Source organism: Mytilus galloprovincialis, chromosome 4 (assembly GCF_965363235.1).
Source record: "Mytilus galloprovincialis chromosome 4, xbMytGall1.hap1.1, whole genome shotgun sequence".
Taxonomy (NCBI): Eukaryota; Metazoa; Mollusca; class Bivalvia; order Mytilida; family Mytilidae; genus Mytilus; species Mytilus galloprovincialis.
The window spans coordinates 69,641,116-69,665,860 of record NC_134841.1 but is presented as its reverse complement, the minus strand read 5'-3'; the positions used below and the strand labels follow the sequence as shown (position 1 = coordinate 69,665,860).

Below are 24,745 nucleotides of genomic sequence, written 5' to 3'. Positions count from 1 at the left end.
TACAGGGTGAAACTGATATACAAATGAACTGAGTGTATGATATGAGAAAAATAACTGGACACTTCATTGGTGAGTACATCCCGAAACACATGTCTATAGATGGACTGGTCTTAGATACGCGAACCGGTTTAACCCCGCCCAGTCAAGTGAAACAAATCAAGTAATACAAACAAGTTACAGTTATGATACCGGTATAAAAGCATAATGCCGATATAAGTCAGTACGCGCATAGTTTACTAACGTGCTTTGTCTATATGCCTTATTGTGTTTCTTTGTTACACGTGTTTGTTTGTTTTTATAGTGATCTAGATTATAATACAATATTGACTGACTGCTATACTCATATATTGGACATTTTTACCAATTATATTTGTTTGTTTTGTTCAAACATCGTTGACAATATTGTGGAATTTAATGCGACTGTCATAAAAGTGAAAGGTTTAGCTAGTTTTAAAACCAGGTTTAATCCACTATTTTCTACAAAACAAAATGCCTGTACCAAGTCAGGAATATGACAGTTGTTATCCATTCGTTTGAAGTGATTGAGCTTAAGATTTTACTATTTAATTATATCCTTCTGATTTTCTGTATTTTTGTTTTTTTTTACTTTTTATGATAGAAAAAGTCCCATATTTATCAAGATGATCTTCACAAAATTTTTTACAACCATGCCTAAATAAAAAAAAAAAGATTTAATTTTGCGGTTGAAAAATTCTTGTATTTATGGATCTTACTCAATGGAGATAAAGAAGACTTTATAGGAATTAAGATGTATATGAAAGCTATACCTTTTAGTATTGACAGTACATGTATATTGGTTAATTATGTTAGTACACCGATCTCTAGGGAGACTAAAGAACAACAACTCTCGATGAGAAGGCGTCCGTTTGAATGTGCTAGATTAACATACATCAAAACATCATGTCATATTGGAAATGTACATTTTAAAATTCTTTGTAAAAGTGTTTAAAGCAATAAAAACGAACCAAAGGATATGGGAAATCCATCCATGACACAAAATCAGTACATACATAGCAAAAGGTTCGTGTACTAGTACGTGATAGGGTTCGTGTACTAGTACGTGATAGGGTTCGTGTACTAGTACGTGATAGGGTTCGTGTACTAGTACGTGATAGGGTTCGTGTACTAGTACGTGATAGGGTTCGGGATATCCAAATTGAAGAGTTACCTAGTCTGAAGTGCGTGTTTCACACATAAATCAAGTATATACTCTAGGAAAAGTCATCCTTTTAAGCTATATTGAAAACATCAATTAAAAGAAAAGGTGATAGGTAGGTCTGTTCCTGTTTAAGAATTAAATTCTTCTGTTTGTAATTTTATAGGATTGTAAAAGCGTTGATCGTTTGCACATACACAAGGTTTAATTACATTTTTATGCTACAACCATGAAAATAACAAGTTATATAAAGCTTTTCATTTGTTTTTGTATGCATTGTTGTGTCATTTTCATAGGGTAGCACGTGCAGTCACGAATGTTGAATTATATTGGGAAATGAAATTTTATTTTGGAATGCCTTAAGATGGATGTTTGCCAATCAAAACTAAGGATTGCGATGAAATATTCATCTTAAGAAATTATTTAGCCATAAAATGTATATAATGGCGACCTACTGATATATACGAACTCTTTTCTCCAAAGATGTCACGAAGACAGTCTATGAATAAGAATAAACGATGTATATAACTTTTTAGAATTAACTATCTGCTGAGTAATGTGTTGCATTTTATCTAATCATATAGATTCGTTCATTTATTTATTGACAGACGAACAGAGAAAAGACTCGACTATCTACTAAATATTGCAAGATTAATTAAAGCATTAAATCCCGCCACATTTGCTTATACTATATATAATTATAATACGGTCTATCCGTTCCAATGCAGGTATTCACACCTCAGCACGCAAGTAAAAATTTGTTGGATTTATTACATTTTCGCTGTTTCCAGGTAAGCACATTTTATTTTTATTAGACTAAAACACATGGTTTTTCAGTTAAATGTTCAGTCCAAACTCCAATGAAACTTTAACATTATAAATAAACTGATAAACAATATACAATTATGATTTACTAGTATTTCAGTGTGTCCTTCATTTTACTAGTCACAATGACTACGCTGAATTTAGTAAAACCCTAGTGACCAAATAACCGGTGACGTTTCATGGTTGAATAAATATCAAATGCGTATTTTTACACGTATTTCAACTGAGGTTGCACATTTTCTGATTTTTTTCCGGTTTGAAAAACGTTGTGAAAGTTCTATTTTTGTGTGATTTATACAAAAACAACTTTTAGTGCAGCTTCATCTTTTAAATTATATTTTTATTATATATATGGTTACTGTTGTATTAAATCTAGTTTTGATTTAACTAGGTCAAAAACTAAAATTCGATTTTTTTCTTTCTATTTTTGTCCACTGTATAATTTTTTTGTCAAGTTTGAAAACCATCAAAACATGAGAGCATTTTGATTTTTAACAAACCACAAATATTCCTCTTCTAAGGTAGATTTCTTAAGGTAAAAGTGCAGTTATGGGTAATTAAGTAAAACATTTCTTTTTAATCTATTTTCATATATAGTAAACATATTTTATGTTCGTTTCACTGCACTTGCAAACAATCTTGTTTCGGATCTTCAATGATGCATGTCTTTCCCATATATTACATACGAAGCATAAAAGTTTTTAAAAAGTCAAAATATTTATACATTTGATACAGTTATTTCATTTAAATTGGACAAGAACGAGAGTACACTATAAAATAACTGTTCTTATCCAACATATGAATGTACGCATACACATTATGGTTATAAATTCTTCACAAATACCATACTTACATCATTGAGAATTACGGAATTATTATGGAAAACAGTTTTCCTCTGTTAATCTGGGTTTCTATTGTCTTTGATTTCTCCCGCCTTAACCCTTATACTTTTGAAATCTGCAATGCAAGCATATATAACGACTTTTGATAGAAACTCACAGCATTATATGTTCAAATATTGGTTCATTCAAAAGAATTTGTACACTCATCAAACTTTTTATTTAAGAAACACAAATTACGGCTGAACATAAAGTAAAATAAACTCGACTTATTTTTCAGTTAGTCTTTCATTAATCTTTAATCACTGGTTGTGTATTCAAAAGTACCACAGTACTACATCGCCAATCAACTTCCTGCAGACCGAGTTCGTGTATATTCCTATACAAAGAAGTACGAACTATTTGTCACATTTATTCATTAAATACAAATTGTAACAGCAATGTTTTTATTCAGTAAAATTGAGATACACAAATAATTTCTTAGTATTTAAAATCATTGATGATTAATGAGGGAACATAATTTAAACTGTAAACACTAGAAGGAGGTGTATGTTTTCAGTATTTTCTACACCGTTAACATACCGAATGTACAGAATCACTACTTATGACAAATTCGAATATTTTTTAGCACTATCTTTGACTAGTCTTTTTTGTAATAATCTGTCTTTAAGTTGTGATTTATAGTTGCCCTCGTAGTATTGAGTTAATTTTTCTTGCATATTACTAAAATTCGTGAGCTGGTCATTGCTATATCATTATATCTTTCCACTTTTCTGTGGGAAGACCTATAGTATTTGTTCTACTTATTAGGTCTTTTTACTTTGTGTGTCAATTTCTAATTGTTTTGTTCCGATTATTTTTTCTTCCTCAATCACCTTATTTCTTGTGGGTAAATTTTCTTTCGCAAGATGTCGCTTTGATGTTTGATATATAATATCGCACAGTGTATGCACCTTTGAAATTGACCCTGCTTAACCGAATACTTTTTTGATGGAGTTATAACCCCGAACAATGTTTACTTATTATTGCATCTCTTCTGTAAGCGACAACTTTATTTTACCAAATTGCTCGCTATATCCTCGGGATTTTTTGTTCAATTTTGACGGAAGCGATACGAAGACTCCATATCAGAGTTATTTCCCCTTCTGTATTTGACATAAGTGAAACAATAATGTATAGCACGAATTGTCAGTATTGAAGATATATTAATTTGAGGTCCTTGGTTCACTAAAATGAATTTAGGATCAAGGTCAAAGGTCAAGGTCATATTTCAAGTTTGGTCTTGTACTTGTCATATGATCTCCTTTGTTACTTTTAAAGATACATATAAAATTATTAGTGCAAAATGTTTACCTCATTGGGATGAATATATGAAACATTTCGTCTGAAACAATCCAATGCCATCTTATAGGAATTATTGCTCCTGAAGTTATTTGATTTTAAGTCAATAGATTATTACTCCATATGGTCTGTTTGTTGAAATATGACCTTCAAAGGAATCAACCGGAGGTGACATTGAGTAAACCGGAATTTGTCATTTTTCCAATTATTTCATGAAAAAGTACATAGAAACTATATATTTTTAAAATACGCATGCATAAACATATAATTTGGGACTAGAAGTTATTTCCCATAAACAAAAATTACCTAGTGTCTTACTTATTACAAGGAAAGAATAATATGAGGCAGGCATAACCTGTGAATGGGGACGAAGTCTGTATGTATTATTTTCTTAATTCAATCATGTTGATAAAAGAAACCGAAATACCGTACGTAACGTTCCCGATTTTGGTTCTGTTGTTAGGGAATTAGCTGTGACGTTCTTTAAGTTATGACGTCATATTCGATGTAAACAAAAGAAACGCTTTCATCAGGTAACGTAACGTTTTTTTTCATATCAAACAATTATTAAAATTGAATTTGTATTGAGATCCAATCTTATGTTTTACTAGACTGATAAATATAAAAAAAAAATCAAAGTCTCATGCAAACAAGACAGATTTCTGCGCAAATGCGGGAAAACCGGAACAGGAACTAGATCTGAAAAAAAAAACGTTAACGATTTTGAGTTCATTAGTACAATGAAAAATTCGGGAAATTTTCCCAGATTTTTTTTTTTTTTTTTTCATTGATTTTTCTACCGTAATTGGGGACTTCGTCCCCATATAAAATCCAGATATTTTTGGAATCAGTGTGAATAAAGGTATGAGAGTACAACCAAAAGTGACATTTTTTAAACCGGAAGTTGACAATTATCTCCCTTTTTTCAGGCAAAATTTATAGAATAATTTATTTATTGAATCAGTATGAAGAAACCTATTCTTTGACACCAATAGTAAGTTTCTGTAAACCGGCAGTAGCTTCTCATAACGATTTAGAAAATTATGTGGAATGACCTCCATTTTTACTCTGTTTCGCAACTGGTCGCTGAGATGTTTGGTATATGTTATCGAATAGTTTATTCAATTTTAAGTTTGCCCCTGCTAAACCCAAATAAATTATGTCTTCGTAAGAGTTTACTCCCCGAACACTGTTTGTCATGTGTGTGCTCCTCCTTCGCAACAGGAAAAGAAACCAATAAATTTATACTATCCCGAATTGCTCGTTGAATCCTCAGGATGCTTCGGATTTTTTTTAATCGAACGATACTGAAACTCCATATGGGAGTTATATCCCCTGTTGTATTTAACATAAGTGATATATGAATATAACTTATTAATTGTAATTGATTAATACCTTGGGTCTTTTGATTTGAGGTCCTTGGTAAAAAAATAAAATAAGATCAAGGTCAAAGGTCAATGTCATATTCGAAAGTTTGTTTTCGGCTTATTTTTACTTCTTTTTTAAAAAAATTGTATAAAATATCGACAACACATTTTTACCATATTATAAGTTGCACCATGTCGTAACAAATACAATTTGGTTGAAAGAGTACGTAGACAATTTATGGGAGTTTTCTCCCTTCTTATATTTAATACTCCTAAGGTCTTTGATTTGAGGTTCTTTGTTTATTAACTTAAAATTGAGGTCAAGGTCACAGCTAAACAAATTGTTTACGATTTCGACCTTTCCTAAAACTAAACACGTAATCATGATAAAGCTATTGGACCTTTTTGCATTAAGTTGAAAGCTATATTACCTTGCAAAAATCAACTTGAAGTAACCTTGAGTTGACCAGAAGTAGCTTTTTTGTACTTATTTTATTTAAAACAGTATAAAACCATATGTTTTTCAATCAGTGTGAAGTAAACTTATATATATTATACCGGAAGTGACATTTTCCAATCCGGAGGTAACAATTATCTCCCTTATATAGAACAAAAGTGTACAGAAACTATATATTTTTAACATCAATGTTCAATAAGAAATCATGTGGAACTAGATATTATATTTCAAACCGAATTTAAAAATTTTTCATACCAAAATATAAGGTTCCAGTGGAAAGACTTTCAATTGTTCTCTGCACAAGTGGTTTTCAATTGTTTTTGTCTTTGTTTTTTGATGTTGTTTGATTGATGTAACATTGACATATATTCTTACTGGTGGAAATAAATAAGATTTCTTATTGAACAAAAAACATATGTAAAGGGTGCTAAAAGCTTTAATGCTTGGAATAAAAATTCATAGTCAGTATTCCAAGTTATATATTTGCTCACATATGTGCATGATTATGTGCAAATATATAGTGTGCATAGACATATTCTCTGTTAATAAGACATGATGTTTGTGAGAAAAAATATAATTCAAGTTCTAGTTCGTCAATATTGTCAGATCTCGGTTATTGTAACATTGTATTATTAAGCAACACAAACACATTAAACTAAATAGAAAGGGATCTTCCGATGACCGTCATTGTTGAAACAAAAGGTAAGTCAGTGAACTTAGTATTTGTTTTTATCCAAGAGTTTTTCGACCAAACATAAAATATTTTATTTTAAATTACTAGTAAATGAAATCAGTTTGTTTCCTTATTAAGGGACCCTTTGAGGTACATCAATTGGTGCAAGAAAATTGGTACCGTTAATTTTATTATAACAAGTAAAATAAACAAACATATGTAGCGTCCATTTTTTTAGGGGCAAGCAAAAGTCCACCTCTGGGTGCGGAATTTTCTCGCTGAGTTGAAAATCCATTAGTGGTTTGTGCTCTTGTCTGCTCTTTGGCTAGGGTGTTGTCTTTGACACGTTCCATTCTCAATTCTATATACCAATTAAAGCGGTTGTTAAATACAACATCCGTTGCAAATATAATTTCATTATAGACAATACATACATTAAACATTATTATATGATCTATACAATAAATATAAAGATAAAATATTGTGAGAGGCGAGCCAGGTGGGTGATTTAACTTCAACAATGCATCTGTTTCATGGTCTAAATGTGATCTCATCAAAAGGATAGATGTTAAGCTTTCAAACAAACATAGGAGATTTATGTTGTCTTAATGACTTTTAATGTTATCTAAAAGTCATCATAATTTGTCGATTTCAAGATAAACAAACTAATAAATAAAATCATACGGAGATTACAGTAATATCGCAATAAACAGGAAACTATAATAATCAGTGCAAAACGGTCCCATAGTGTGAGCAATACACAAATTTATCGTAAATAGATGCATAGATTACATAAAATCCTCAAGAGGATCCGAATGTGATTATTTTGTTGAAAAGATTTGAACAATAAATTACGATATTTCTTTTTTTTTTAATCTCTTCATTTTCAATCTTGCAATGTCAGTTTGTTAAAAACGAAAACCACACAAAGCTTAGCTGTGGTATGTTCTTACGGTGTGAATTGAATTAAATTTTTATGATCGAACGTATATTTGTAGTTATTTTCTACCGCGGAAAGATAAAGATTTATATAAGATATTTTAAACGATTACACTCGTTCAATGTAAGCTTCCGGGATATACTTTGGTGTTTTAATTAAATTGCAGATTTCGCCGGTCGGCATATGTCACTATCTAATTTAGAATTCGGTGTTAAATAGATTTTTATTTTGGTACGCAAGTTGACTTCAGACATATAAAGTAAACAAATTGTCCTTCCACAAAATATCGCTCCTTTAAGAGTTCTTGTGATTCCTTCTATATGTTTTGACATTGACCTTGACCTTGATAAGATAATATATTTCTGAGATTTGAACATCGATAAACTACTTGATTTTATACGACTGTCATACAACTGAGAGGTTTGACTAGCTATAAAAGTAGGTTTGAACATCTATTTTCTAAATAAGAAAATGAGTTACCAAGTCAGGAATATGACAGTTGTTATCCATTTGTTTGATGTATTTGAGCTTTTGATTTAGTTATTTGCTTACTAACTTTTGAATTTTCCTCCGAGTTCGTTATTTTAGTTATTTTAGCTATTTACTGTTGCCTTCAATTTCTACAGTGACATACATATTCCAAAGACAACTACTAGATAATGGGGTTCTGTCATAAAGAATAATGCAGGGTTTTACATCTTTTTAATCGTTCATTAATTCTCTTAAAATGCCTGTACCAAGTCAGGAATATGACAGTTCTTGTCCATTCGTTTTTGATGCGTTTTGTTATTTGATTTTGCCATGTGACTTTCCGAATTGATTTTCCTCTAAGTTCAGTATTTTTGTGATCTTACTTTTTACCTAGGACAGTTGTACGAGTTTGGCCATCGAACACAAAACAAACTGTTCAACTCATTTTGAAAGGGCTTTTCACCTCGGTAAAACTAGCTCAAATAAAATAACAAAAAAAAACACAAACAGATCTTACATGGCAATATTTACTGAAAGATAGTCGAAGCCCATATCATTCCAGACTTAAATGTCAATCAGAACATCCCCAATTAAATGAAAGCACATGATAGCTTAAAAAGACGGCAAAAAAGCATCATAATATGCAATTCCAAAAACAGACGTTTTTTGACAGCACCCAGCGTGTTAGTAACTGGGTAATATTACATGAAAATTAACGGGATTGCTTGACCAGAATATGGTTCGGAAGGGTAATGAGATATTGTTTCTCTTGTGACACTTTCAAATTTTAAAACCTACCTATAATTATCATTTTTGTTACGTTTTTATAGTTGCTGTACTTAATATTTTGGGATTTAATGTTCAAACTAATTGGAAAGAGTGATTATATGCTTTCTTTTCTTCATCAGCAATTGACAATATGCTTGAACTCTTATTTTCCCTTTCAGTGGTGCCTATAAATATTTGATTGATGTCGGAGTTGCACACAGGTCAACAATTACCCTTGAGTACTACTACTTCCAATGGTTTCTGAAAGTTTCTGATTGATGTCAGGTAAGCAGTATTGGCTTTTTGTTGTTTTCCAACTATTAATCAGATAATACTTTATTCTATATATAAAGATGTGTTTATAACATTTTAGTTTCGTTCACAATTGAACAATGAAATGAAATAAAAACATAAATTTCTCGTATTTGGTTACAGGGTACTTTTGAGAGATATTGCCAACGCTAGTATATTAATTAATTATGAGCCGGGTTTCCTCTATAAGGTTTTACAAACACTTGTTCGATCTCACTGCTTGTGGACGTTTTTTCACAAGAGCAGTCAGAAAGTCTATGTTGATATGAAATATTAACGATACGGTACATTTTCTGTAAATTTTCTATTCATAAAATTTTTATTTATTCAAAACACTCATTATTTTACTCCACTGTATACATATATACCATATTCTTGTCCAATTACTGGCATTAAGGTTAAACCTTATATCTTTCATGAGTTTCTTTATCTCTTTGTATTTCATTTGTCATTCAGACCGTGTAGTAGTGAGTGCTACTGATGAGTCTTACATGAATGTTAACGAATCAAGCATCTGGTGTGACGTGACAAATAATAAGCCTGGTATCTTTGATGAGCGTTATTGTAGACTAGACCATCAATCACAACTTACACTGAGGATTATATGAAATTCGGTGTAAAAAACAAGATGAATATGCTTTTCTAACTTTTTAGACAAAGTCTCGTGGGAAAATTTTCTCCATAAAATAAAATAAAAAAGATATAATCAAGTGATAAAAAAATATTTCTTTAGTACGTAAATTCCTTTAATACATCGGAAGTAAAACACTTCTTAAATATGACATATTAAAAGAAAAGCGGCGAAAGTCTTTGCTCAATATGACATACGTGTTGGATTTGTCTGATTTCTAAGATTTAAAGGTAGCATACTGTCAAATTGTTGACTCCTTTAGTAGTCTTTGTCTGTTACAACCCATAGTCAAGTTTTCGAGTCGTGTGCGGAAACATTAAAATGCTATATTATAGGGTTATTGCATGAATATTGGGGAATATTGTCCTGAGTAGAACTTTATAATGCACGAGCTTGCGAGTGCAATATATGTTCTACGAGGGACAATATTCCCCAATATTCATGCAATAACCCTTTTATTGTATAGCAATATAATATTTGAAAGTAAAAATTGGTTTAAACTAAGATTTTGTCATTGATGACGTCATGAATTTTGAAGATTTATTGCACTAGTGCAATATTAGAATTTATTGCACGCTAAGTTTTGGTTACTTTCTGTGGGAAATATTATATTGCTATGCAATAATATAGGGTTATTGCATGAATATTGGGGAATATTGTCCCGAGTAGAATTTTATATTGCAAGAGCTTGCGAGTGCAATATATGTTCTACAAGGGACAATATTCCCCAATATTCATGCAATAACCCTTTTATTGTATAGCAATATAATATTTGAAAGTAAAAATTGGTTTAAACTAAGATTTTGTCGTTGATGGCGTCATGAGTTTTGACGATTTATTGCACTAGTGCAATATTAGAATTTATTGCACGCTAACTTTTGGTTACTTTCTGTGGGAAATATTATATTGCTATACAATAATAAGTTATCTTAACTTGATACTTCTTGATCCAAACAGTAGTTTGATATATTTGTCATGCAAATGGTTTTTAAAAGGCGATATATAATAAAGAAAAATTGGAGAGATACGCTATGGTGTTTTCGTTTGTAATTTGGAAGACTAATATCGTTTCAGTCATAGCGTTGTCAGTTTATTTTCGACTTATGAGTTTGAATGTCCCTTTTTTATTTTTCGCCTCTCTTTTATGATAGTAATAGATGATGCAGATGTGCATTCAGGCTTTCAGTGTTCAGAGTTCATTCGGGACTACTTGAGATTTTCTATTACTTCAAAATGCATCATTTATATTGAACCAGAAACCCTAGCACCATCAGTACTATGGTATTTAATTAATTAAACCTATACAGACTCCTCCGACAAAATTGATGGTAATCAAATTCGTAAACGATTTCAAGATGATAAATGTTGTCCGTAATTCTATTTCATAAATCTCTCTTGCTCCAGACTGCACTATATCTGGAAAAATATATATCGGTATATGCAATCAACATCAAGATAGATTGAAAAAAAAATATCTTTCAGTCTAAGCAAACAGTGTTAAGTCGTATGTAGATACCAGGAATTGTATAAGAATAATTTGGGTTAGGGACATACCATCACTAAGACAGCAACTCAATAACATGATACACTTAAATAGAACAATAACACTAGCACATCTTTGCATTTTGTCTTTATATCATGGGATGTAGTTGTATTATAAAAGAGACACGAAAGATAGCAAAGTGTCATTCAAACTAGAAGACCGTACTTTCACCTTTTTACTTTTTTAAAGTTTACTTTTATAAATTGAGACTTGATAGAGAGTTGTCTCATTGTCACTCATACCACATCTTCCTATATCTACATAATAAGTCGAATAGACTGAAAACGCTGTGGCTTCATATTTGCAATTAAAATTAGTATACCTTTAAAATGTATGTTCGAAGGAAGTAATGTTACAGTTGTTTTCCACTCGTTCAGCTGATTGATAACGCTTGATTTTGTCAGTTTTTATGAACTATCCCTGAATAATTTAATTTTGGATGTAACGCGTTTTCTAATTGGCTGACGTTATTTTGTTATCCGCCCATAGACATAATTTAGTCATGTGACCGTGACGTCATCAACGTTTTTTCATGGTTTTCTACTGTTTAAAATGGATTTTAGAATTAAATTATAAGAAATGACTGTAATATTTTTTCTGTCTATTTGAAATAAACATAAAAAATGTGGTGCATACTGTTAAATAACCTGCTAGTCGTGTCATTCAGTGTGCACCAATTTTTTTTTTATGTTATTTCTTCATAGACAGAAAAAATATTACAGTCATTCCTTAATTGAATTTATCTTTGAGTTCGGTATTTTAGTTATATTCTTTAAAAATATTTCTATTTTGTGAATTTATCTTTGGAACTTATACCTTATCAAAAGTACATATTAGCAACTAATTAGCCATCATAAACTTAAAAACGCAGTTTTCCCTTGGTATTGTATCAATTATCTATTTTAATATGTTCCCTCAGCAAAGTTGTTGCTCTGGTGATATTGTTTCCCATGTATATCATGCAATGATTTCCTTGTGTACGATATTGATTACGTTTAATGAACAACGGACTGTTTATAAAAAATTAACAGCAAAATCATCCTAGTCATGCTGATTAAGATTTTAATAAAGATAATATCACCACTATGGTTCTATTCCAAAGATAACATGGATTAAAAAGTCTTCGGGGACAGTATGGTATTAAAATTGAAATATTATCCGTTCGTTGTATTGTTTCTAAAGCATATAATTGTTAAAGTTTGGAAAGATCGTATATTAATGAAGACATAAAATTGTTATCGGCATTATCTTATAATTATAGAAAATTATATTGTAAGTGTTTCTTGTATTGCTAAGCATAGCTTATATATTAAATATAAAGCAAAAGTGTTAGGGTACATGATTTCACAATTAAAGAATTAAGTATTTTAAGCTTGTTTTAAGGTATTCGGCCCATAAATAGCCAATATACAACAAGCAAAATAATTTACATTTTTATCAAGGATTGTAAGTAGGGGTGTCTAAGAGTTCTTACTATGAAATAAAAATCCGCAAAATATTTGAGGTTAACAGCAGAGCTGGGTTACAGTGCCCCCCCTTTTTTTTCCTCAAATGCCAAATAAGGGGTTTCAATAGGATGTAATTTTAAGAAATCTATATAGTATAATTTACTAATCTATCTTTTAAAAGGAACCTTAAATGTAACCTTGTAAAATTAAACATAAAAAATAAATTGTTTTTTTGCTATTCTATTTTTAGAACTGTGTTATTGTTACTAATAATAGAAAAAGGAGAAAAGTCTAAAATTTATCAATTTTATATCTTCACTAGTTCAAAAGTGAATATTTTAGCAGAGCATTAAAAAATGACATTTAAATTAACTTTACATATTGTTCCATCCTAAAAAAAATTTTTAGAAACTTTTACCGTACCAATTTCAAGAAATTTTGATTTAGAATGTCAAGGTCACAGTTCGTAAATGGAGACTTGGTATCCCTGTTCTGATGTTTTTTGGTATAATTTATGTAAATCTTTAGCAAAACTAACCATACTTCATATAATCTTATAATAAGAATAAACTATGATATTTATGACATGTAAAGTTCAAAAGGTCAAAGGTCAAGGTCATTTTTGGAGCTAAAATCAACAAAAATCTCCTTTTTTACTAAATTTTCAAAAGTGTATCTACCTATTGGTCCCATAATCTTCACAACCTTTGTAAATAAAGACCATTTGATGATATTCAAAAGATCTTGGTTTGGTTTCAACCTCTAGGGGTCAACAGGTCAAAAGGTCAAGTAATTTCAGGAGCTAAAATTATACAATGACCTCCTTTTTTGCTCAATTTTCTATAGTAAACTTACCTTTATGTACTATAATCTTTCATTACATTTGTTAATTATGATAACTTTATGATATGCATTAGATATAGGATTAGCTTCAACCTTGAGGTCAAAAGGTCAAAGGTCAAGGTAATTTTAGGACCTGAAATATGAGAATTCTCTCCTTTTTGCTCATATTTCAAAAGTATATAATAAAAAGAAGATGTTGTATGATTGCCAATGAGACAACTTTCTACAAGAGACCAAAATGACACAGAAATTAAGTTATAGGTAACTACAGCCTTCAACAATGAGCAAAGCCTATACCGCATAGTCAGCTTTAAAAGGTCCAAAATGGCAATGTAAAACAATTCAAACGAGAAAACACACGGCCTTATTTAAAAAAAAAAATGATCAAAAAACAAATATTTCACACACAAACAAACCACAACCACTGAATAACAGGCTCCTGACTTGGGACAGACACATACATACATAATGTGGTGGGGTTAAACATGTTGGACAATATTTATGGTTTTGCTACATGTTTTCGATTTTGTCCAATGTGCAACACCAGACATCACATGAAAGCATTAGGGCTCAAACTGAGGATGCATTTTCTTATATTTCACACCAGCATTAACTAGAGCTCATTAAAAAATACCCCATCATTCCTGTTAAACATTGAACTCAGTTAGGTTAATCATCTCCCATGAAATATTTCAGAAAGTGTTTATTCTACTTCATGCACATAATAAATAATAGAAATAATCTTCTTCGATGATATTAATAAACTCTATCACATTTCAATATTTATTTGTACATTATCATGAAAGTATAACATGGTCATGATGGTTCAAAGGATACAAATAAATATTATCATATCTATATATACAATGTACAATCAATATTAAATCTTTTGAATATTAACATTGATCAATAAAGCATGACAATGAGATCAGGATCAATCATACAGTATACCAAATTAAGCAGACCTATTGCTTTTTGAATCTGATACATGGACTTGACCATGGGTACATAACTTTTTTCACCGATCCATGAAATGTGGTCAATGTCAAGGGAAAACAGTTTTACAGACATGAGGAACTTTCAATTCATGCTCATTGCAAGTATAGATATCATATTATTCATGAGAGAGAGAATTAACATTAAAAACATTAATAAAAATTGCTGAGTTCAAAATATCTGTAATGCAGCAACAACTTTTCTCTTTAGTCTAAGGTTGGTCAAATCCCACACAATTCATGTTATGTCTTCAGCCCCTGATGGTATTGGAGCTTTTAGTACCACATTATATCAATACTGGCTGCCAGTTTCATATTCCATCTCTTTGATATGAGAGATAACATCTTGCCTAACTGGAAGTAAAAAAGAAAATTCATCACAAATTAATTAAATCTTTTAAATTTAGCATTCTGAAGAAGAAAACTATCACTATAGTATATGGTTGAAAGCAATCTGACTACCAAATGTGTTTATGTGTTGCAACACTGAGGGATGTTCCAGAAATAAATGTAGGGGGATCAGGGGTCAGAAGACACTTTTTATTACACCCCCACCATGCATAATATTTCATTTGTCATTTCAGTGCCTTTTATAGCTGAATATGCGGTATGGGCTTTGCTCATTGTTTAAGGCCTTACAATGACCTGTAGCTGTTAATTTCTGTGTCACTTGGTTTCTTGTGGAGAGTTGTATCTTTGGCAATCATATGACATCTTCTTTTGTATATAAATAGATTAGGGGCATTAAAAAAAAGATTGTAAAGTTCTAGATTTCTTTTTTCTTTTTTTTAATAGAAGTCATTGACTTTCAAATATACACTACAGCTCAGGTGGATTTTGCATTGTCCACCCGTCCACAGTGGGAGTGGGCAAACTTTCTAGCTTGTCAACTCTGCCCACCCATAGGAGTGGGCATGCAATTTCTTTTGTTTAATCAAAAGACTTGCAAGTACAATCAATTGAAAAAAAGCAGATAAGCATTAGATATCAATATTTTAACAAAAAAGAGATTAAAGTTGGAGTGGGCTGGTGGAAAAAGCAAAATCCACCCAGGCTGTTGTGTAGCACTGTTCAAACATAATTGATTAAATGTTAGCTAACATACTCAATCAGTTGTTTCAAAGTCCAAAGAAGGATGTAGATGTATTCATAGGTCTCTCAACATTTGAAAATGTCTGCTTTGGTGTGGCATTTGGTATCTGGTGGATATATCTGCATCTTGATCTCACAGGCTAATTTCTACAAGAAGCAAATTATAGTTTAACAAATATGTAAACAGCAGAGTAATCTGAGTTCACTTAGTAATAGGCATTTTTAGTTTGATAATGGGTATTTTTTTAATAAAGTTCAATCTAGTTTATCCCTGCCACATTCTGTATGTGCCTGTCCCAAGTCAGGAACCAGTAATTCAGTAGTTGTATTTTAATGCTGTATAACCAATAATTCAGTAGTTGTATTTAGTCTTCTCCTTTGAATTGTTTAAATTTATAGCTGATTATGTAGTATGGGTTTGTCTTATTGTGTAAGGTTGTATGGTGACTTAAAGTGGTTCCTTTATATGTCATGTGAAGTACATGTATTGGGGAGAGTTTTCATATTGGCAATCATACCACATCTTCTTATTTTCAAAATGGCTTTGTATCAATGCAAGCATTATGAATATTTTATCCAACTTTATAGATTTAATTTTCAAACTCTATCCATTATAAGATAAATCATGGACAAATAGAGAAACAAATAGACTAAAATTTTGATAGTACTAAGTAGTTATCAGCTTTTAAACAGGTTAGATAACTCTCTAATACATGTAAACATGGAACATGTACATATGTGTTCATGTTTCATATCAGAGACATATAATACAAGAGATTCGCAACTGCAGTAGAATCCAAGTAACGATAAATGAAATCTCGTGAGACGGGACGTGACTGGGATATGTTGTTACCTGGGATCAAGATGAGAAAATTCCGCCATTGTTGTTAAGAGAGACGATACGCTTAAAGATTAGTTTTCTCGTTTATGTCGATTGTTTCCACAGCTGAAGCATGTAAGTATATTTAAAAGATGCATCTATCTAGTTCTACCAATCTGTTTATACTTTAATGTGCTGAAATGATGATATTATTCAATGCAGACCTATTTAAATTCGGGCCATTAAGCTTCCCCTCTTTATTGCTGTAGAACCGATGTGGCCCACCATTTTTTTTCATAAAACTTAGAAATTTACGATTATATATGCAATTTTATAGTGTTATTCTACTCCCGATTGTTATCCCGTTAAAATGATACTATTTTCGTATATTTTGATCAAATAGTGTTTTCATAAAATACCATCAAAGGTGATTTATTTATTTTTCACATTAATACTCAAATCTAGCTATGCGAGAACTACCTTTTTCATAAAAACTTAGAAATTTACGATTATATACATGCAATTCCATAGTGTTATTCTTTTCCCGATTGTTATCTTGTTAAAATGATACTATTTTCGTATACTTTGATTAAATAGTGTTTTCATAAAATACCGTCAAAGGTGATTTATTTATTTTTCACATTAATACTCATGCAAATCCAGCTATGCGAGAACTGCCTTTTTTCATAAAACTTAGAAATTATAGAATAAATATGCATTTTAATGAGCCTGTATTTATTCCAAATGTTTTCTTGTTAAAATAAGATCAGCGGGGCATATATTTGTATTACCATGGACATGTAGAGATTCCCAATTTATTTCTCTTTTTCTTTGTAAATTTTCCCCATCATTCTCTATTCTTTATTTATTTTAGCACCCCATCATTCTCCAATCTTGATATTTTGATAAGATGTTTCCTCTTGTCCTTACTTCTCTGATTTCAAATATGCAGTTATTCCGATACTCTTTTGTATGAATGAAGGACAGTGTCAGAAAGTCAGGACAAAAAGTCACAATTCATTTTTTCTGATTATTTACCTTGAACAAAAAACACTTATTTCTATTCTTGAACTATTGTATACAAACCAACTTTGTATACAAAAATTATCACAACATATCAAAGATGATCAAATAATTGTTACAAAAAACAAAATGTCAAACTGGTTCGGCACTTAAATGGCTTCATGGTGCCAAAAGTCTTTCTTTTGTATTATCAAAATTTAATAAATCTTCACTTTTCAAATATAATCACACATTTCGTAACTCTAATATGAATATATGTTTTAAAGATATTTCTCTTATATATACAAACAATTATCAAAAGATTATTTGGGATTTTTTTGTCTTGTATCTTTTTGTTCTCCTAAATTTGTGGCTTTATGTCCTGTGACTTTTAGTCAGTTATGCCTTTGTAAACCCCTTCTAGACCCTCATGAGACCTACAAAATATGTAGAAGCAGAGACTAAATAAAGTTAAGATGATGTCAGCAACTTACATTGTATGTTCACGGTACCACGTTTAACAATTGACAAACATATCAAAAATGTGTACCTATAGCAAGCTTGAAAGGTCTATACATGACAAAATGAAATTTAAAATAGATTAAGCCAGAGACATATAATACAATATATGTCTCTGATTTAGCATAATAAAAACCGGCAGAATGTTGTATGACATACATGTAGGAAGTAAAGTTTACAAGTAAGACAAATAGTCTATTCAACTCTATCTTTTTTTTTTAATTTAGAATGCCAAAGAGGAAAAGATGTAGAAATTAACAAATGGAGTTAAAAAGAGAGTAATCATCGACCATGAACAGCTGTTGGTACTATTATGGAGGAGACATCTGTTCCAGTTTCAAATCCACACTGAAGATGGAAAGAGAATGGAAAAAATATGAACGCTTGAATTTGATTGTCATGCTGTTTCTTTTTCTAGCACCAGTGAAAGGCACAGAGCAACTGATTGCACAAAACATTGAGATATTTGCAGTGAATGAGACACACAATAAAGATGAAGAATCTTGCCATCTCCCTTTCACTGTATGCAATTTATTACAAGTTACCATCGCTGATACATGTATATATCCTTAGCCGTACAGATACTGAAATTTGCATAGTTGAACTGTACCAAATCAGTTTCAGGGAAATGATCATAAAACTCTCAGTTATCATTGACAGTAACATTATGAATAAATGTTTGATAATAAAAATATTATTTATATCTGGAATTGTTTTTGTTCTCTCACATTTTGGTTTAGTTATTGAAAAAGGATGGAATAATGTGTAGTAATATTCTAGATATATTGTATACATAAGTACATGTTCTGATTCTCAGTCTGACTGGTCCTTTTCATTTCAGAATACTGGGTTGGATGTAGGTGTTTATTTTACAGATGTAATTTGGTTTATTAAAACGCCACACCACATTAATTGGTTTATAGGTTTTATTAATATGATTACTGTGGGAAAAAAAACAACAAACAAGAACATAAAATTGTACAGCTTGTGATCATGGTTAAATCTATTATCATGCCTTTATTATGTATGTGCTTTCCCAAAGTAAGGAGTCTGTAATTCACTGGTGTGTTGCTGTATATATCATATTTGGATTTTTTTTCTTATTATTTTGTTCATAAATAAGACAGTGAGTTTTCTTGTTTGATGTGTTAAACCTTTTTCTTAAATAGACCTTGTATAGTTGACAGTGCAATATGAATTTTACGCATTGCTTAGAGCCTTTTGGTCACCTTAAAATGTTGTGTCTGTATCATTTGGTTTCTTGTGGAGAGTTAGACATTATATTGGATATACTGTACAGAAAAAAGTGAATGTCATACACTCGCACATCAAAATGTAAAAAAAATGAAATATTTGCCACTGGACGTTAAGCAACCATCAATTAAATCAACCTGATCAACAACCAAAAATGAAATATTTGCCACTGGACGTTAAGCAAGCATCAATTAAATCAGCCTGATCAACAACAAAGGAAGACACATTTTCGTGCAGTTTGTGTAAAGTAAAAGAAAAAAGGGTTTTAACTAACAATCAAGTCAAAATGTTGTTTAACTATTCACACATGTCCATGTCTGTTTCAAAATTAAAAGGAGATTTTAACTAGTCTAAAAGTAAAAAAGAGAAGGGAAACATATACATTACGCTTTAAAAAAATATGGTTAATCCCTTTATATTCGAGGTCAAAAGTGAGACTTATATTGCAATTTTCTATTAAATGATCATTAAATGTAAGTCCTAACTAAATGCACAATCCGTGAAAAGGAGAAACCATAAATTTACCGACAATCATAAAAACAGCTGAATGCAAGCTCATAATATTTCGAAAACCACAATTAGAAAACAATTTACAGACAATCATAAAAAATCAACCCAATACAAGCCAAATTAATAATGAACCAAGAAACTAATCATTTTTAATGATCTATACAAATTATAAATATAAGACAAAGTCGATCATGATAAACGATATTTATCAAACAAATTAAGTTTTTATTTCTACATATTATTTAATTTTATAATTTGTAAATAATATTTTCGGAAGGAGTGTGTACACCTGTGGTGTAACTACTTCGTGTGTACCAGGTGTCAAATAAAACTCATTTTAACAGGTCGTGATTTACCTGACCATCGGATAATTCAAGCCGAATATACATGTCATACTGTGACATTATGTCTCCGAGACAGGTGTATATTTAATAGAAACCCATTATGAAACAATCAAATAAAATTAACTCTGATACAAGACATACAATTTATTACGTACTAATTATTTAATATCGTATTTTTAATACAATATCAAATAATAATACAACTAATAAAAATTAAAATGACATTGAAATACATAATTACGTATGAACTAAAATTATTCAATTAATTATGTTAAATTTAACACTGAAACAGTAAATCCATGTTTCAACTTCACCATTTCTTCGAGTACCTTTAATACTTTGATAAAGACTCTATTAACCACATAAATCTCGCGAGATTTAAATCTGGCCGAGTGAAATCACGGGATTTCGCCGAGTTGCCAATCTCTTGTATTATATGTCTCTGTTCATATCTATATTTTTTAAAGACAAGGCATAATATACATGATATAACAATAAACATGAACATGTATCTTAGAAAACTGCTCTATTTATTACCTATGCCCATCTGTGTTTGTCTGTGTATTAGGTAAATGTAGCATAAGTACTCCACAGTCATTAACAAGGTTAATTAGCATCTCTGAAATTTAAATAAAAAGTTCCTTGTCATCATTGATACATTGATCATGTACATGTACATATAGATATACAAATGTAAATAAAAATTGGTTATAATACAATGTAAATTGTATCTATATATATATATATAAGTTAAGTTCAGACATGTTTCAAATAATTTTAGGTACAACCATTTATTTCATTCATTTATGACAATGACAGTTTATTATGACACTACAACAATTGACAACAAAATTGCTATCAATCTGAACAAAAAAAAACCTGTGTATTATTTAATGAAAATACACACCATTAGTCTTTATACATGTATCATGTTTTGGTTATTTACTGACCCCTAATGTACATTTAAATTAACAGTGACAGATGGCAGAAATACATATACAACTGTACAAATTACAAGATACATGTATCTTCATTATCATATAAATGAAAGAAGAGTAATACATGTATGCTACATTTCTTGGGATGATAATCAAAAATATCTCAGATAATCTGCAACTTACCTTATCAATTGTGTTTTGTAGGTTTGGAGGGATTAATGTCACATCTTTAACAAGGATGGTTTCTCTAAAAAATGAAATATAAATTTCTGTTACAAAAATGTTCTTCATTTTGATAGCACATAGATAAGGAATGTATATATGTAGCAGTACAATGTACATGTACATCATTTGTATGTACAAATGATGTTTGTTAGTTTATAATAAATTTTCTTACCAAATATAATAAAGTGAAAACTGGACATATATTAGAAAACACATACATTTTATAAAAGAATAATATTTGTTGTAAAAATGCTATTTGTCAATGTACATGTACATGATGTAATAAAAAGAATAAATAATCAAAGAATTCAAATATTGAAAAGCTTTACAACTTGGGACCTTATAAAGCTGAAAATTTACTCAGGGACAATGCACCTTGGTGAACTTGTGTCTTATTCGCTCAGTCGTTTAATATTTGTCTGTATTTAAATTTTTCGACTAGTTATTGTATAAAAAAAATTAATTATAGTATGGATATCAGATTAAAATGGGAAGTACACATACATTGTTTTGTACATGTAAACTAAAAGTATCAACTTCTTCTTACATTCATAGAAATTAAACAGAAAAAACTCCCAGATATATACATGTATGAACGGTCAATTGTTTGTTAGCTCTTTATTTATGTTTCTTTGTATCCTACATCATGTACATGAGCATTTGAATTTTAATCAAATACTGATTAAATTATCAGATGATTTTTAGATGGATATTATCAAATATATATTACTATCATACTATAGTCATGCTAGTATATACATGTATCAATTAATTAGTGTTGTGGCAGTGTCTGTGTCAATGTGACAAGTTTAACAGCCATTGATGGTTCATGCTACATGATGATCATACATGTACATTGTATGTGTACCATGGCAATTCAACTTTTGAACATGTTGAAGGGTAGCCTTGGCTTGAATCCCTCAATTGTCTGATAGTTTGCATGTTTTCCTATTTAGTTCTACTGCACTTTTGTTTAATGCTTTCTTGCAATTGTTATCAATATGTTTGTATTTGTTTTTTGCCTTGACTTGGGTGTTTGTTCCTAAATTATTACAAACATATAAACTGACAGACCTGGATTATTTTTTAAATAATCATTTTTTTCATACATCTAGTTTAGATTACTATGACATCTAACGGCTGTTTTGCCAGACAAGCTGGTGTAGTGGGGCATAATTAACATGACAATGTTGTCCAACTCAAGTTTTAAAATGTTTGGATTTGTAAATGCAAATTACCTGGCACCTGCTCAAAGTTTTACACTGAAGCTTGGCATCAGCTTGGCCTTTGGTTTACTAGGTTCTCCATGTAAAAGGAACTATAAGGAAGTCGGTTCAATTCCATCCAGATATACACTTAACATATGAATACAGAACTTTAAAACATAAAAATGAACGATCCATTCAAATCGTCTCCCAGAGCAGATCGCCAGATGAAAAGGACAAGTGCGTGATGTGTTTACATTCCTTCTCATCAACTAATCTTCCTATGCCGGTACAACATATTTCACAAACAGTTGCATCCAAACTGCAAACATTATTTCTGCATCACGATAAGACGAAGAAACTTAAATCGGCGTACTTTTTTTGGTAAAACGCCTTCGTCTGTCTTGGCAGCCGACCGAGTCGTCCATACTTGTTTACCATAACTTCTGTTTCCGGATTGTCAAAATTGGACAATTTTTCGAAAAAATGAGCGTTTACTCTATAGTTAATGAAAATATACTTCAATTAAGCCTTTCTGATATTTTAATCGTCATTTTAAAAATAATAACTATACTTTCGCTTACTAGGCGGAAAATACCGAGGTGTTGAAAAAATTGACACCTCGGTAAACTCCGGAAAATTTTCCGTAAATCTTTATTATGGGTCGGATACCTTAAGTTCAAATGGCACACTATTACATTGTTTATCTATATTGTGTTGTTTTACATTATTCTGTAATGTCGATTTATTTAATTCCTGATTTAATACTCCAAACTCAAAAAAAAATTATAAGTTGATAAGATGAAGAGGTAGGCGACAATGGTATTATTTTTCACACATTCGGCCACCCAGGAAGGCTCCACGTGATGCCGCTTTAGTAAATAAAAAGTCCCTATTTTCACAAGGTTTCATTATCTGGTAGTTTAGTTGTTTACAAACATTTCATAACTTTTTACATCTTCATTACACAGTCTCCAGCTTACAAAAATGCACAAATAGTTAAAACTGTATCTCTATTAAGGTAGGTCATAAGTAAATATTTTTTGAGACAGAATTTTCTTATACTTAGCCAAAATGAAGATTTTAATATGCTCTTTTCAAATAAATAATAAAAAGGAGGGGTCACCGTGCTATTTTTCAAGCTATGAGTCGTTGAAAATTGCATAAATTTGGTTAGATTGTTCATGGGAAAACACATTTGTGTGCATAAAAAAAAAAATCTATGAATAGAATTTTGAAAAAAATTGTGAAAAGATAGGTTTTGTAATATGTTTTAAGAAAATAAAAAGAAAAAATGGTGTCACCGAACTTGTTTTCTTGCTACAAGTAAAAAGAAAAAAATTCCCTATCTGTCCAGTATAAATTTTTACTAAAAGAGTTAAATGGCTCGTTTGAAAAAAATGATTCTAAAAGCAAGAAAAATTATATTTGTTTAAATATTTTGGATTATACAATAAATTGCCAAGTTTTCTTTATATTATTAAACAGTCTAACCATTAAATTGCAAATCTGTCTTCAAATTTGCAGATTTAGGCAAATAACTAGACCGATTTTTTACTGTGATTGTTCAATCCAAGATGGTGGTATACCATGAATCTACCTTAATAGTTGAGTACCTCACTTTGAGACGAATAAGGGATATTGACTCCTAAGTGCGACTTTGTAAATTTATTTTAACAATTTGTACAGATTTAGAGCGACCTTCAGCGAATAATATGGCATGAGTCATTGTCTATTGTTAGAAACACGTTGTGTTATATTTATATAATGTATATTTGGGTTGTCTCGTGTATATCGCATCTATAATAAAATATTTCGATATATTAATGACTTATTTAGGAGAACAAAATAATCAAATAAATCAGTTTGTAAGTTTAAAGATGAAATGTATATAAAAATTGCCGATGAAACCTCCGTATTTTCTGACTTTGTTGATTTAGCATGCTTATTGTTTGTCTTGCATATTATTGGAAATGATCCAATCAAAATTCAATCAGATATTTATTCATAATTACTAGAATACACCTACAAAATCGGCATGTGAATTGGAATATCATGTTTATTTATTACGTTTGGAAATAATTTTCTTTTCGGAACTATGCTCATATAATCCAAACTTAAATGTACATGCAAGCTTCAGGACACATATTAAGACTGATACTTTTAATATGATCGTTAGAGAAGTGATTTCTCAAAAATTATTTTA

At 30.5% G+C, this 24,745-nt stretch overlaps 1 protein-coding gene and 1 long non-coding RNA gene across 3 annotated transcripts in view; one reads left to right on the top strand and one right to left on the bottom strand.

Annotated features, from left to right (window-relative positions):
* LOC143072831 (G-protein coupled receptor 83-like) overlaps positions 1–24,745 on the top strand; it is a 99,020-nt gene that overhangs the window by 37,255 nt on the left and 37,020 nt on the right. The window contains exons 1-2 of one of the 2 annotated variants that reach the window (XM_076247937.1): positions 1,497–1,968; positions 9,038–9,143. The gene's annotated coding sequence lies outside the window, so the exon portion shown is untranslated. Of the gene's footprint in view, positions 1–1,496; positions 1,969–9,037; positions 9,144–24,745 lie in introns of those variants that run through there. The other variant, XM_076247938.1, reaches the window with a different exon arrangement.
* Positions 14,405–22,800, bottom strand: LOC143072826 (uncharacterized). Its single transcript, XR_012977329.1, has 5 exons — positions 22,573–22,800; positions 21,293–21,356; positions 20,709–20,790; positions 15,736–15,869; positions 14,405–14,984 (listed from the first exon to the last, which is right to left on the bottom strand). It is a non-coding gene; the product is annotated as an uncharacterized LOC143072826 (long non-coding RNA).